This window comes from Sapajus apella, unplaced genomic scaffold (genome assembly GCF_009761245.1).
Source record: "Sapajus apella isolate SASKATOON/1434 unplaced genomic scaffold, GSC_monkey_1.0 scaffold77, whole genome shotgun sequence".
Lineage (NCBI taxonomy): Eukaryota > Metazoa > Chordata > Mammalia > Primates > Cebidae > Sapajus > Sapajus apella.
The window spans coordinates 6,664,444-6,680,365 of record NW_022437017.1 but is presented as its reverse complement, the minus strand read 5'-3'; the positions used below and the strand labels follow the sequence as shown (position 1 = coordinate 6,680,365).

At 56.0% G+C, this 15,922-nt stretch overlaps 1 protein-coding gene and 1 long non-coding RNA gene across 4 annotated transcripts in view; one reads left to right on the top strand and one right to left on the bottom strand.

Annotated features, from left to right (window-relative positions):
- Nucleotides 1–1,609: 1,609 nt before the first annotated feature.
- LOC116532742 lies at nt 1,610–4,114 on the bottom strand. Its single transcript, XR_004260952.1, has 3 exons — nt 4,048–4,114; nt 3,648–3,740; nt 1,610–1,640 (listed from the first exon to the last, which is right to left on the bottom strand). It is a non-coding gene; the product is annotated as an uncharacterized LOC116532742 (long non-coding RNA).
- Nucleotides 4,115–4,959: 845 nt separating this feature from the next.
- TNFAIP8L1 (TNF alpha induced protein 8 like 1) overlaps nt 4,960–15,922 on the top strand; it is a 24,387-nt gene continuing 13,424 nt past the window's right edge. For 2 of the 3 annotated variants that reach the window (XR_004260951.1, XM_032252190.1), the window contains exon 1: nt 4,960–5,107. The gene's annotated coding sequence lies outside the window, so the exon portion shown is untranslated. Of the gene's footprint in view, nt 5,108–6,115; nt 6,411–15,922 lie in introns of those variants that run through there. The other variant, XM_032252191.1, reaches the window with a different exon arrangement.

Below are 15,922 nucleotides of genomic sequence, written 5' to 3'. Positions count from 1 at the left end.
CTGGACGTGCAGGGGAGATAAATACCCCAGCTTTCCCGCTCTCTGGGTGGGGCAGTTCTCTGGGTTTTCTTCTTTCTCTTTTTTTTTTTTTTTTTTTTTGAGGCAGGGTCTTGCCCAGACTGGAGTACAGTGGCGCGATCTTGGCTCATGGGGGTCCCGTCACCCCACAAACAGAGTCCCATCCCCCTGCAACCAGGGTCCCACCATCCCCCCAGACGGAGTACCATCGCCCCCCATTCAAGGTCCCATAGCTCTTCCAACCGGGGTCCCGTCTCTCCGACCTGGGACAGAGGCCCAGAGAAGGGGGGGTCGCTCGCTGCGGGTGGCACAGCCCGGAGGGGTGCGAGGCCTGTTCTGGGGGTACGGGTGACGCTGACGGGTCTAGGCTCCGGGGAGACTCGGGCCCGGGGACCCCGCCCCGGCCGCGGGTTCCCGGGAAGCGAAGGCGCCGCCAGCCCGGGCTGTGGGCAGAGCGCGCCCTCTGCCGGGCACGATCGGAAGTGGCGCAGCGGCGACCCCCGGGGCCCGGGGACTCCCACCTGGCTGACCTTTACCGGGTTATAGGGCCCCCATCTCTGGATGGAGCCCCCGACCTCCTACAGAACCGAGACACTGAGCTGAGCTCCCGCCTTGGGCTAAACCTCAATCCCAGTAGAGCTGGGACCCTGGCTGAGACCCCAAATTTGGATCGAGCCTCTGATGCCTCTTTGAGCCCTGGTCCTGAGCTGAGCCTCCGTATGAGTCTCCATCCGCCTGAGCCCCCATTTCAGCGCTGAGCCCCTCTCTAGGCTGGGTCTGACCTGGGATAGAGCCGGTGAGCCCGCCTAAATCCCGACCCTGGGCTGAGCCTGGACCCTCACTACAGCCTTCAGCTCTGGGCTGAACCTTGACCCCGGGCTGCACCCTTACCGTGGACAGAGCCCAATCCCAGCAGAGCCCCTGTTCTTGCTGAGTCCCATCTCCCGGTGAGCCTGCACTCCTGGCCAAGATCACCCCTCCCTCACACACCCAGCTGAACCCCAGCCCTCCAGAGCCCCAACTTTCTCATCTGATCTAGAAAAGAGACCAGGTGTGGTGGCTCTCACCTGTAACCCCAGCACTTTGGGAGGCAGAGGCAGGAGGATCACGTGAGGCCAGGAGTTTGAGACCAGCCTGGCCAACATAGTGAGACCTCCCTTATCTCTATAAAAAAATTAAAAATTGGCCTGGCCAGGTGGCTCACCCCTGTAATCCCAGTACTTTGGGAGGCCAAGGCAAATGGATCACCTGAGGTTGAGAGTTCAAGACCAGCCTGACCAACATGGAGAAACCCCATCTCTACTAAAAATACAAAATTAGCCGGGTTTGGTGGCACACGTTTGTAATCCCAGCTGCCCGGGAGGCTGAGGCAGGAGAATCGCTTGAACCCAGGAGGCGGAGGCTACGGTGAGCCGAGATTGCACCACTGCAATCCAACCTGGGAGACAAGAGCGAAACTATGTGTCAAAAAAAATTTTTTTTAATTAGCGGAGCATGGTGGTGCACACCTGTGATCCCAGCTACGAGGTGACAGGATTGCTCCAGCCCAGGAAGTTGAGGTCGAAGTGAGCTGTGATTGCACCACTGCACTCCAGCCTGGATGACAAAATGAGACTTTGTGTCTGAAAAAAAAGACAGACACTTTTTGTCTGTCAACATGGTGAAACCTCGTCTCTACTAAAAATACAAAAATTAGCTGGGCATGGTGGCGCGTGCCTGTAATCCCAGCTACTCGGGAGGCTGAGGCAGGAGAATTGCTTGAACCCAGGAGACGGAGGTTGCGGTGAGCCGAGATCGTATCACTGCACTCCAGCCTGGGTAACAAGAGCGGAACTCCGTCTAAAAATAAACAGGTAAAAGCAATGGAGAGATGTGAAAAAGGCCAAATCACACTATCATGCTAGGCTCAGATGCCCACAGTCCCCCTGCCCTGATGGGGAAACCCCCTTGATCAAGCTGGGGCTGCCGAGAGGAGCTGTAGACACAACACCACAGTCAGATCCAATCAGGTCCTAATCTCACCCCTCCCCCATCCTGGCTGTGTGGCCTGGGACCGATCACGTCCTCCCTCTGGGGCTCCATTTCATCATCTGTGAAATGGGACAGTCACTCCTGACCACCAACTTGTGCCTATGTGACCTCAGGGAAGTGACTTCCTCTCTCCTGGCCTCAGTCTCCTCCTCCAAAATGAAATCAGGAGGTTTTTGTTTTGTTTTGTTTTTTGAGATGGAGTCGCCCAGTGCCGTGATATCAACTCCATGCAACCTCTGCCTCCTGGGTTCCAGTGATTCACATGCCTCAGTCTCCCAGGTAGCTGGGACTACAGGCGTGAACCACCACGCCTGCCTGATTTTTTTGCATTTTTGTATTTTTCATTTTTTGAGATGGAATCTTGCTCTGTGGCCCAGGCTGGGCGACAGTGCAGTGCCATGATCTTGGTCCACTGCAATCTCTGCCTCCACCAAAGTTCAAGTTGCGGGAAGAAGAATGGTTCCTTTTTAAAGTTTTCTTGTTAAAGAGCAAGTGTGCTAATAACTTTGTGATGCCCTGTCCTATGTAGCTGTTGGACATGCCATGCTTACAGGCACGTAGTACATTCTATGTCCTTGTACTTTAATCAAGATATCTGTGCTGGACGTGCTCACAGGCATGTCACGTCTCTCCATTGCTTTTACCTGTTTATTTTTAGACGGAGTTCCGCTCTTGTTACCCAGGCTGGAGTGCAGTGATACGATCTCGGCTCACCGCAACCTCCGTCTCCTGGGTTCAAGCAATTCTCCTGCCTCAGCCTCCCGAGTAGCTGGGATTACAGGCACGCGCCACCATGCCCAGCTAATTTTTGTATTTTTAGTAGAGATGGGGTTTCACCATGTTGACCAGGATGGTCTCGATCTCTTGACCTCATGATCCACCCATCTCTGCCTCCCAAAGTGCTGGGATTATAGGCCTGAGCCACCGCGCCCGGCCCTAAAAAAGTTTTAAGTTGTTAGCCAATCACGTTTTAGTTTAGATTGTGAGGTCTGGCTCCAGCCAACGGAGATCAGGCACAGCAGTAAGGACAACCCCAAATGCATAAGGAAGAAATGTCTGTGTATTCCCTTTGTTCTTTGTACTCTTCTGGCACGATGGCTATCGGGAGTACCCTCCCTGCAGCCCAGGAAGTAGAAATTGTGTTGCTGAAAGATCCTTTGTCTTGGTGCTAATTTTTCTTTGCGGCACCCAGCATCTATTTCCAACAAAGTGATTCTCTGCCTCAGCCTCCAGAGTAGCTAGGACTGCAGGTGTGCACCACCACACCCAGCTGATTTTTTTATTATTTTTAATTTTTTGAGATGGAATTTTGCTCTGTTGCCCAGGCTGGAGTGCAATGGCCTGATCTCGGCTCATTGCAACCTCCTCTCCAGGGTTCAAGCGATTCCCCTGCCTCAGCCTCCCTAGTAGTTGGAATTACAGGCATGTGCCACCACACCCGGCCCATTTTCGTATTTTTAGTAAAGACGGGGTTTCACCATGTTGGCCGGGCTGGTCTCCAACTTCTGACCTCAGGTGATCCGCCCACTTAGGCCTCCCAAAGTGCAGGGATTACAGGCGTGAGCCACTGCGACTGGCCAATGAGATATTGAACTTACTTTTGCCTCCTGAGGCCTGCGCCCCAGTCTTCCTGAATCCGGTGTGCAGCTGAGGACATACCACAGGCCCTCAACAATGTGTCGTCTGGTTTCCTGGAGGAAAAAGCAGCGGCGTTGCTATGGGCTCCCTGGCCCTAGCCGTAATGCGGATCCAGCGTTGGGGCTGCAGGGCGGAAACAGAGCTGCAGGGGAGCTGGGAGCCGCTCCAGGGCCTGGTTCCCAGGACGCAACAGCTGCATCCTCCCTGGGGGAGCCCAGCTGGAGCTGCGCAGCTGGGAGGTTCCCGTGTGTCCTTCAAGCTCATTCCTACGGAAATCGAGGCTGGACCTTCGGGATCCTCTGGTGGGGTCTCCAGGTGCCGTCCACCTCACCCCAAAGACCTATCTATAGCCCCACAAACCTGGGTCAGATTCATCCCTTCTGGTGGCACAGGAATCTGTATTTTTAACTTTTTATTTTATTTTATTGAGACGGAGTTTCGCTCTTGTTACCCAGGCTGGAGTGCAACGGCGCGATCTCGGCTCACCGCAACCTGCGCCTCCTGGGTTCAAGCAATTCTCCTGCTTCAGCCTCCTGAGTAGCTGGGATTACAGGCGCACGCACCACCATGCCCAGCTATAACTTTTTATTTTTTTATTTTTATTTTTATTTTTCTGTAGAGACAGGGTCTCCCTATGCTGCCCAGGCTGGTTGCAAACTGCTGGATTCAAGGGATTCTTCTGCCTTGGTCTCTCAGTGCTGGGATTCCAGGCCTGAGCCACCACACCTTGCTGGAATCTGCATTTTTAAAGGGGCTCCCAGATCTTTCTGATGCGAACGGTTCCCCGAGGCCGTACTTTGAGAAACATCCTTCTGCCTAAATTTCTATGACCCAGGTGGGTAAACTGAGCCCCAGGAGGAGGAAGGGGCCCGTGCAGAAACACGTGGTCGGTCTGTTTTGGCTTTTGGCTCCCTGCTCTCTCCCTGTGGGGTCTCTGTGCCTCCCTCCCCAGGTTCTCTTTCTGCCTCATAGTCTTATCTCTTCCCCTTTCTGTGACCAGCGCCTCCACGACAGCCTCGCCCCCGCATCCGGGCCCCTTCGCGATTCCGGAGGAATCCCCCAGAGCCGCCTGACCCCGCCCCAGGCTCCGCCCCTTCCCCGTCCTCCCCCTCTCCGTCGCAATGCCCTGCTCCCATTGGCCTCTTTGTACAGCGCCCGCGCTGCCATTGGCTAATCCGGCGCGCTCGGCCCGCCCCCCACGCCTGGCAACCCTCCGGTCCCTTTCGCGCGGGCGGGGCGGGGAGGGGCGGGGCCTGTTGAGGGGCGAGGCCAGTGGAGGGCGGGGCCGAACTGCCCGTCCCGCCCCGGCCCCGGCCACGGCTCCGGCGCTGCTCCCACCGCCCCGGCAACTGCCCCGGCCCACGGAGGCGGCTGGACGGACCCCGGACGGTCGGACGCACGGACTCTGCTCCAAGAGCAGGTGAGCGAGCAGGGCCGGGGCGCCCCCCGTTTCAGCGCATCCCGGGGGCCACCTGGCCGCCCTCTGTCTCTCTCGCCCGATAATGCCTCTGCACCCCATCGTCTGTCTGTCGGTATTCCTGCCTCAGTTTCCCTCTGACTCTCTGTCACTGTCGCTGTATAGGTTAGGGGGAGGCAGGTTGAGTCTCAATTGACCCCCCTTGGCGTTGGGCTCTGCTCTGGGACCAGCATCCCCACCCCCCCACCTCGACTCTGCTGGACTTTGCCCCTTTAACTACAGGGCTGCAGGTGCTCAGGCCAGCTTCCAGAGCCCCGAGGGCATTCCAGGGGTGGGCAGCCGGGCCAGCCGTGCGGAGGTGGGCATGACTGTAGCTTCTGGCCAAACCAGGCATCGGTGACGGGGAGCCAGGCCCAGGCCTGCCCGCCCAGGCCCACCCAGACCAGCCCCTAGCGAGCTCCCAAGTGGCCTGTGGGGCCTCGGCCTCAGTTTTGCCAGCTGTGAACTGGGACCGTCGCTGCCAAGGTAATTGGCAGGTGATCCGATGCACATCTGTCGCCTCCTGGCCTTTTCTGTGAAGTGGAACTGGGCTCATTTCCTGAGGGTAAACTAAGGGCTAGAAAGAGGCCAATGCTTCCGTTGTTGGGCCAGGGCGGTGGGGACAGAGGCACACGGAATCTATTTTCTCTGCATCCTTCTCTATGGTGGGGGGAAGGGCTGGGGGAGGAGCAGCCCCAGGTGTAAACAGGCCACCAGAGGTTTTTTCCTGAGCCCGTCCCAGCTCAGCTGGGGACGGTGAACGCCCCGGGAGGCCCCCTGGGGTCAGCCTGGTGGTGACAGAGCTTGGACAAATCGAGGTTTGAGCTCTGGACCCGCATGGCACCTTGAACCAATTTTTCAATTCTTCTGAGCCTGTTTCCTTGTCTGTAAAATAGGAGCGGGTCACAACTCCCCAGCTGAGGGCTGCTGGGGGATCCCACCAGATACAGGCCCTGCTCATAACCCCCAGCCACGCGGGCCTCCTCCTGTTCCTCACCCCAGGTGAGGTCCCGCCTCAGGGTCTTTGCACGGGCTGTGCCCTCCGCCACCACCGCAGTTCTGAGGGCGCCAATTTTGAAACCTAACAAGCTCCCAGGACAGGCCGGGCCAGGACCTGCACAGGCAGGGGGTGGGAGGGGCGGAGGAGGGGCCCACCCAGGGCTGTACCTATGGAAACCGTGAACAAAGGGCTGCCTCCAGCCACACAAACACCTGGGTGAACAGAGCACTGAACAGAGGCTGGAGCAGCCTGGGGTGTAGGTGCTGGGTGAGTGCCTGGACCCCTGGGAGAAATACGGGCCTGGGGGGGGGACTTGAACCCTAATCTGATGGTGGGGTGCCAGGGGGTCCCTAAGGAAGAGACTCTGCAGATGGGTACAGGTCTGAGGCCCCACGGTGTGGCCCCTCCCGCTGTGTGGCCTGGGACCACTGGTCAGGTTTTCCCAGAGCCTCAGTTTCTCCTCATCCCCGTTCCCCCAGGGGTCAGCCCGGGTGGGTGAGGGGTCTTTTGATTGACAATTCAATAAGGTGGGTTCTGGAGGCCTCAGTGTCCCTGTCTGTCCAATGGGGCCAAGAGAGGGTGCCTTGAGGACAGAACAGCCGTTGTCAGGGAAACACTCAGCTCAGAGAGAAGTCAGCCCTAAAAAGTGACTCACACCTGCCCAGGTACAGCCTGAGGCATTACAGACCAGGAGGGGCTCGAGGAGGCAGAGAGGGGCAGGAACCGAGGCCCAGTTCCGCAGGGTGCCCGCCCCTTCCCAGCACCCCGACACACCTCAGCAGACGACCTCCCTGAAATCACACCTGCCCAAGCTTTGACCCAGGTACCTCTAGCAGAGTTCTTGGCGTCTTGTAAATCCCCAGCTTCTAGGCCTCAGTTTCCCCATCTGTCCAACAGGACTGGTCATCTCCTTTTTCTTGTGGAAAGAGGCTGAGATAACTAGGGGGAGGGAGGGTGCTTTGAGGGGTGGCAAGACGTTGTCAAAGGCCCGAGGAGGGGACAACAGGACACAATGCTTCCAGAAGCTTCCTAAAGCTTCGACACTTCCCCTCTAGGGTGGGCTCTAGGAGAGGAGACTTGAACCCCAAATATGCAGTGGGCTGGGACGAGGAAAGGATTGCGCTGGTTTAAAGGCTGGGTTCAAATTCCGATTCTGCCACGTTACTGCTTTATAAACAGGCAAGCTCCTGGCCCTCTCTGACTCAGTTTCCTCATAACCACAAATTTGCAGGTCCTTCTAGAGAATTTCCCAGCCTGGGCAACATGGCAAAACCCTGTCTCTACTTAAAGACAAAAAAAAAAAAAAAAAAAAGCCAGGCATGGTGGCGTGCACCTGTAGTCACAGCTACTTGGGAGGCTGAGGTGGGAGGATCACCTGAGCCCAGGGAGGTTGAGGCTGCAGTGAGCCGAGATCACGCCACTGCATTCTAGCCTGGGCAACGGGAGTGAGACCCTGTCTCAAAGAAAAAGAAGAGAATTGGCCAGGTGCCATGGCTCACGCCCGCAATTCCAGAACTTTGGAGGTAGGTGGGTGGCTCACCTGAGGTCAGGAGTTCAAGACCAGCCTGGCCAACGTGGCAAAACCCCATCTCTACTAAAAATATAAAAATGAGCTGAGTGTGGTGGTGGGTGTCTGTAATCCCAGCTACTTGGAAGGCCGAGGCAGAAGGATCACTTAAACCCTGGAGGCAGAGGTTGCAGTGAGCCAAGATCATGCCACTGCACTCCAATCTGGGTAACAGAGTGTGAAATTCCGTATCAAAAAAAAAATTTTTTTAAATATATACATAAATAAAATAGATGGGGGATCTGGGAGGGTCTCTTGAAGAGGCGGCATGTCCGCCCAGGCCTGGATGACAAGAAAGAAACAGCCATGTGGAGACCTGGGGGAAGGGCAGCTCAGGCAGAGGGCACAGGTGGTGCAAAGGCCCTGGGGCAGGACCGTGCCTGGGTGTTGGAGGAGCAGCAAGGAGGCTGGTGGGGCTCGAGCAGTGAGGAGGGTGAGAGAGGGAGGAGGGGAGGGCAGGGAAGGAACAGGCAAGGTGTGTAGGGTCTTGTGGGCTGCCGGGAACACTTGGCTTTGACCCCAAGGGAGGTGGGAGCCATGGAGGGTGGTGGGCAGGGGAGGGATGAAACCTGACTCAGGTGGTCATGGCACTCTCTGGCTGCTACAGGAAGGATAGATGGGGGCATGGAGGATGGTGCCACAGGACGAGGGGACCAGGATGGAGGCTGTGGGGGAGGTAAGAAGTGGGTTGCACTGGGACATATTTAGGGGCTGCATGCACCTCCTCCCAGGTGGCCCTAGGCTTCTGTGCACTGTAAGAATCTTTTGCTCAGGCCGAGGCAAGTCTGTCCCCTCCTCTGCAGATCCATGGGCTGTGGGTACCTGATATTCATGTTTGGCCCCCAAGCCCTTTCTTCAGTGAAAGTTTGGCCACCGGTGAAGGTGTCCAGGCTCCTCGTCACAACCCAGCAGGTGGCTGGACCCTGCCCATCCGTGGGGTGGTCCTGAGGGTTCTGGGGAACCCAGTTTGAGAATAACTGATGTCACCCCCAACCTGGGCCAGCAGATTCCCCTCTCTTTTGCCACAACTAAAATGGACACTGGCCACGTGTGGCAGCTCACGCCTGTCATCCCAGCACTTTGGGAGGCCGAGGCAGGAGGATCACTTGATCCCAGGAGTTTGAGGCCAACCTGGCTAACATCGTGAAACCCTGTCTCTACTAAAAATAGAAAAATTAGCTGAGCATGGTGGCGAGCACCTGTAATCCCAGCTACTTGGGAGGCAGAGGCAGGAGGATGGTGTGAACCCAGGAGGTGGAGGTTGCAGTGAGCCAAGATCACACCATTGCACTCCAGCCTTGGGCACCAGAGTAAGACTCCGTCTCAAATTATAAATAAATAAAAAATAAAATGGGCCAGAACAGTGGCTCACGCCTGTAATCCCAGCACTTTGGGAGGCCAAGGGGGGCGGGTCACCTGAGGTTGAGAGTTTGAGACCAGCCTGACCAACATGGAGAAACCCGTCTCTACTAAAAATAAAAAATTAGCCAGGCATGGTGGCACATGCCTGTAATCCCAGCTACTTGGGAGGCTGAGGCAGGAGACTCACTTGAACCTGGGAGATGGAGGCTGTGGTGAGCTGAGATCACGCCATCGCACTCCAGCCTGGGTAACAAGAACAAAACTCCGTCTCAAAAAATAAATAAATAAATAAAATTAAATAAAATGGACACTGGCCAGACATGGTGGCTCATGCCTGTAATCCCAGCACTTTGGGAGGCCAAGGCAGATCGCTTGAGCCCAAGAGTTTGAGACCAGCCTGGGCAATATAGCAAGACCCCATCTCTACAAAAAAATTAAAAAATTAACCAGGCATGGTGGCACATACATATAGTCCCAGCTACTCAGGAGGCTGCAGGGGTACCATTGTAACACTGTAGCCTCAACCTCGATCTCCTGACCTCGTGATCTGCCCACCATGGCCACCCAAAGTGCTGGGATTATGGCGTGAACCACCGCGCCCGGCCGTAAGTCATGGATCTTAAAGGGCTTGGTGCAGTGGGAGCCTGGGAGTTGGTGGTGGGTCCTGCATTGGGATGAGACCTGGGAGAAGTGGCCTCAGTGGGAAGAGGCCTGAGGCCGCCCCGGGCCCCTGAAGCGCAGCCAGGGCTGAGACAAGGCAGATGGAGCGGCTGGCGTGGCCCTGCTCAGCAGGCCCATCAATTATTGACGCTCTCTGTGACAGGCATGAAGAATTCATGGGACAGGGGTGGGGCTGCCATGGACTTGTGGCATAATTGCAGCCAGCTCACGAGAGCCGCCTCCTGTGTTTTCGGGAATTTTGCTATCTGGTTGTTAAACAAAGGCATTATTTAATGTGAGAGTATTAAACTTACAGTTAAGGCTGGGCGAGGTGACTCAGGCCGCAATGTGGGAGGTCGAGAAGGGTGGATCACTTGAGGCCAGAAGTTCGAGACCAGCCTGGCCGACATGGCCAAACCCCTTCTCTAGTAAAAATACAAAAATCTGCGCCGCGTGCAGTGGCTCACGCCTGTAATCCCAGCACTTTGGGAGGCTGAGGTGGGCGGATCACAAGGTCAGGAGTTCAAGGCCAGCCTGACCAACATGGTGAAACCCCATCTCTACTAAAAATATAAAAATTAGCCAGGTGTGGTGGCATGTGCCTGTAGTCCCAGCTACTCAGCAGGCTGAGGCAGAAGAATTGATTCAACACAGGAGGTAGAGGTTGCAGTGAGCCAAGATTACACCACTGCACTCCAGCCTGGGCGAGAGTGAGGCTCTGTCTCAAAAAAATTTTTTTTTCTTTTATAGAGATGGAGGCCAGGGCTGAGCAAGAAAATTTTTTTTTGCTTTTCAGGAAGCTGAGGGAGGAGGGTCACTTGAGCCCAGGAGGTCGGGGCTGCAGTACGCTATGATCACGCCACCGCACTCCAGCCTGGGCTACAGAGCAAGAACTTGTCTCAGACAAAGAAAACAAAATGCCAGGCGTGGTGGCTCATGTCTAATCCCAGCACTTTGGGAGGCCGAGGCAGCTGGATCACTGGAGGTCAGGAGTTTGAGACTAGCCTGGCCAACATGGTGAAACTAGAAATGCTAGAAACACAAACACACACACACACACACACACACGCACGCACACACACACACACACACACACCCCCACACACCCCAGGAAAAGAAAAATGAGAAAGTAAACACGGGGGTGGCAGCCGGCAAGAGTCTGAGGCATAGTCCAGGGCTAGCAGTTCTGGGAAAGAATGTAGGGGCTGAGGCAAGAGTCCAGGGAGCCAGGGAATTGGTGCCTGGTGACCCATTTTACAGATGGGAAAGCTGTCCCCATGCATGAGGTCACGGCAGGGAGACCTCAGAGCTGTGGACGGACCTGGACGGGGGCTGCGGACAGGGCTGAGGCCTCCTGGCTGTTCCTGTAACAAGCACGACACAGCCCTGCCCCAGGGCCTTTGCACAGGCAGTGCTCTCTGCCTGGAGCATCTTCCCACAGACTGTGTCATCGCGGGCCCGGCTCCACCAGCCCCACCGGCCCAGCCCCTTCCTAGAGAGGCCCTCCTGGTCACCCTGACCTTCATCCCCCACCCCCATGGCCCGTATCTCTCTCCCTGAAATTAACCAATTAACCTGTTTTCTGTGTATTGGTTACTGGTACCTCCTCTTTCCAGCAGAGGGAGCAGTTTTTTTTTGTTTTTGTTTTTTTTTTTTTTTTGACGGAGTTTTGCTCTTGTTGCCCAGGCTGGAGTGCAGTGGCACAATCTCGACTCATTGCAACCTCTGCCTCCCGGGTTCAGGTGATTCTCCTGCCTCAGTCTCCTGAGTAGCTGGGATTACAGGCGCCCGCCACCGCGCCCAGCTAATTTTTGTATTTTTAGTAGAGGCGGGGTTTCACCTTGTTGGTCAGGCTGGTCTGGTACTCCTGACCTCAGGTGATGTACCTGCCACGACCTCCCAAAATGGTGGGATTACAGGTGTGAGCCACTGTGCCCAGCCAAAAGTTACTCTTTTAAATTCTGTTGTTTGTTTTTTTCAGTTGAGTCCAGGTCTCACTGTGTTGGCCAGGCTGGTCTTGAACTCCTAGCCTCAAGTGATCCTCCTGCCTCTGCCTCCCAAAATGCTAGGATTACAGGCATGAGCCACCGCCTCTGACCATTCACTGTTTTAAAGTGTACAAGTCATAACCAGAATTGGTTATGTTACCATCACCAATCTCTCATTCCAGAACATTCCACTATCACCCTCCCCCAAAAAAACCTGGTCCCCATTTTAGCAATCCCTTTCCATTTTCCCCTCTTCCAGTCCCCAGCACCCAGTAATCTGCTTTCTGTCCCTGTGGACGGGCCTGTCCTGGCCATTTCATAGAAGTGGGTCACACTCTGTGTGGCCTTGAGCGCCTGGCTTCTGTCACTGGGAATGAAGCCCTCAAGGTGCATCCACGCTTATGTGTGAGCCTCTCTCCTTTTATGGCTAGAGAATATTCCATTGTTTGGACGGATCTCATTGTGTTTATTCATTCACCCATTAATGGACATGTGGACATTTGGGTTCCTTCCACTTTCAGGCTACGCTGGGTTGTGCTGCTGTGAAGCGCCATGTGCAAATCAAGTGTTTGCGTGGCGCATGCTTGCATTTCTCTTGGATAGATCCCCCACAATGACATTGCTGGGTCCTATGGTAACTTCGTGTTTAGATGTCTGGGGAGCCGTCAGACTGTTTTTTTTTTTTTTTTTTTGAGACAGAGTCTCACTCTGTTGCCCAGGCTAGAGTGCGATGGTAAGGCCTTGGCTCACTGCAACCTTCGCCTCCCAGGTTCAAACGATCCTCCTGCCTGAGCCTCCATAGTAGCTGGGATTACAGGTGCGCACCACCACACCCAGCTAATTTTTTTAATTTTTAGTAGAGGCGGGCTTTTACCATGGTGGCCAGGCTGGTCTCCAGCTCCTGACCTCAAGTGATCCGCCCACCTCAGCCTCCCAAAGTGCTGGGATTACAGGCATGAGCCACTGCACCTGGCCTTTTTTCTTCTTTCGAGACAGGGTCTTGCTCTGTTGCCCAGGCTGGAATGCAGCGGTGTGATCATAACTCACTGCTGCCTCAGCCTCCTGGGTTCAAGCGATCTTCCCCCTCTCATCCTCCCGAGTAGCTGGGACCACAGGCTCGCACCTCTATGTCCGGCGAATTTTAAAAAAACATTTGTAGATAGGATCTCGCTATGTTGCCCAGGCTGGTCTTGGAACTCCCCAGTTCAAGCGATCCTCCCGACTTGGCCTCCCAAAGCGTTGGGATTACAGGCCTGAGCTACCAGGCTCGGCCCAGATGATTCTGTAATGAGGAGGCAGTTTGGGGTCGAGAAGACAGGGCCCCAGCAAGGCAGGGATGGGATCTCTTTTGATGCCTGCCGTATCCCCGGTGCCTTTTCTTTTTTTTTTTGAGATGGAGTTTCACTCAGGTTACCCAGGCTGGAGTGCAATGGTGCAATCTCGGCTCACCACAACCTCCGTCTCCTGGGTTCAGGCAATTCTCCTGCCTCAGCCTCCTGAGTAGCTGGGATTACAGGCACACACCACCATGCCCAGCTAATTTTTTGTATTTTTAGTAGAGACGGGGTTTCACCATGTTGACCAGGATGGTCTCGATCTCTTGACCTCGTGATCCACCCGCCTCGGCCTCCCAAAGTGCTGGGATTACAGGCATGAGCCACTGCGCCCGGCCTGCCTTTTCAGTCTCTTTTGCAAAACAGGCAACCTGCCCCGTGCCAGGTGGGAATGACGAACAGGCACATGTCGCTGGCTCAGGACATTGGGGTTGGGCCACAAGCTTCTGCCCCAGGACAGCTGGTGCTCCAGACATGCTCGCTGAGCCCCTGAATGAATCACACCTGATTCCCAGACCCTGTAGCTCGCTGGCTGTGTGTGCGTGTGACCATAGCAGGGTGCCCTGGCATTTGGAGGGCGATGCCCCTAGGCCCCAGGCAGTCCCTGGGAAGGTCCCTGCCCTGTAAGGGATGATACAGCCGCCACACCACCTCCTGCAGGAAGGAAGACCCGGGTTTATTTTGGTCCTCGGCCCATTCCCCTGGGAGAGCGGTCATCCCCGTCTGGCTGCCTGGATGGGAGGTTTCTGGCAGAACAATGGGTCAGGGCGGAGGAAGGGGAAGGCCAGGCAGCTGGGCCGCCCCAGGTGTCAGCAGGTCCCCGGGCTGCCCCATGGTCTTAGGAATATCAAGGAGGGAGGTCACAGCTGCCGGCACCCGCCCCTCTTCCTGTTGGCCTTGCAGGGGTGAGGGCTGCTCTTGGGAGCCCAGGCCCTTCCTGAAGCTGTAAACAGGCCCGACTCCCCTCCCGAATCACCTTCTCCAGCCTCAGGACTCACAGATGGGAAAGTCAAGGCCCAGAGAGGGGCACAGCCCTGCCTGGGGTCACACAGCTCCTGAAATGGGCAGAAAGACGTGGGCTCCAGCGTCCAGGGGCCTCATCCCCAGATGCAGAGAAAGGACTTTTCCTCTTAGAGCCCTCACGGCTTGTTCGTCTATGAACTGGGGAGGCTGGACCGAGGGGTTCGGGAGCTCCCTCTTGAAATCTGCAGGCATGTTTTTTTGTTTGTTTGTTTGTTTGTTTTGAGATAGAGTTTCACTGTGTTGCCCAGGCTGGAGTCCAGTGGCGCGATCTCAGCTGACTGCAAACTCCACCTTCTGGGTTCAAGTGATTCTCCTGTCTCAGACCCCCAAGTAGCTGGGACTACAGGCGCCCAATACCATGCCTGGCTAATTTTTGTATTTTTAGCAGAGATGGGGTTTCATCATGTCTCCAAGGCTGGTCTTGAACTCCTGACCTCAACTGATTCTCCCACCTTGGCCTCCCGAAGTGCGGGATTACAGGTGTGAGCCACCACACCTGGCCATGTGTGGCCTCTTTTTTTGCGTAGGGACTCTCACTGAGCTACAACTCGGTCTGTGAGTTCACAGAGCTGAGGCGGGCACCGAGGGGCAGAACTCCAGGCAGTGGCTGCAGCCTTTCACAGAGGAAGCTCACAGCTTGGGAGACATTGGGAATTGGTCACAAGCTTCTACCCCAAGACAAAGCTAGTTCCGATCTTCCCGTATTTCAGATGGGGAAACTGAGGCACATCATTGTTCATTTGCTTGCTGCGGAGGCCAGAACTGGGAGCAGGCCCTAAATATCAGGGTTCTCCTCTAAGACTCAGGGTCAGTTGAGGGCGTTCGGTGGGGAAGGCAGAGGGAGTTGGGGTTAAGGGGCGTTGGGAGCCAGCAGTCACTGCATTGCTGTGTGGCCCTGCAGAAGTGGCTCAGCCTCTCTGGGCTTTTGTGGTCTCTTCTGCAAAACAGTCAACCTGCCCAGTACCCAGTGTGGATGGCCACATGGGCACATGTCACCATGTGCTAGGGCCTGCCATGCAGCGCTGAGTCAACAGCACTCCTCTTCTGGCCCAGGCCTGTGCAGAGCCAGGGTCTGGTGACCAAGGTCAGGGGGCAGGGGCAGCCCCTCCAGTAACTCCCATGTCTGCCCTGACCTCAGAGGGCAACTGAGGGTTTGGAACTTCTTCCAGAGTCTGAACTCACAAAGACCGGCTTTGTGGGGGCTCCCGGGGTAGGTGGGTGCCTACATGGCATTCCGAGGCTGGCGGCCTGGTGCCGGAGTGGGAGTGGAGGCTGAGCAGGGCCTGGGGCAGTGAAGAGACCGGGGGCGGGTCTCAGGCCCTCCCTTCTCCCCCAGTTCTTCCACACTCCCCTCTTCATTCGGCAGATGTTTCCGGACTCTGCAGGGACACCACGCATAAGGAACTAGGCCCATGACCTCCCCTGCAGCCTGGGGTGAGGCAGACCAGTGGGGGTGCAGAGCTGGGGAGCAGAGGAGCAGTGGGGCTGCCTGGGGCACCTGCACTCAGAGGAGCCAGAGACTTGGAGGGCAAAGTGATGGGGATGTATAGGAGTTCACCAGGGAAGAGGCAGGAGCTTATGGGTCAGGGCTTTGGGGGATGTATAGGAAGGAGTTCACCTGGGAAGAGGCAGGAGCTTAGGGGCCAGGGCTTTGGGGGATGTATAGGAAGGAGTTCACCTGGGAAGAGGCAGGAGCTTAGGGGCCAGGGCTTTGGGGGATATATAGGAAGGCGTTCACCTGGGAAGAGGCAGGGGCTTGGGGGCCAGAGCTTTGGAGGATGTATAGGAGTTCACCAGCGAAGAGGCAGGGGCTTAGGGGCCAGGGCTTTGGGGGATGTATAGGAG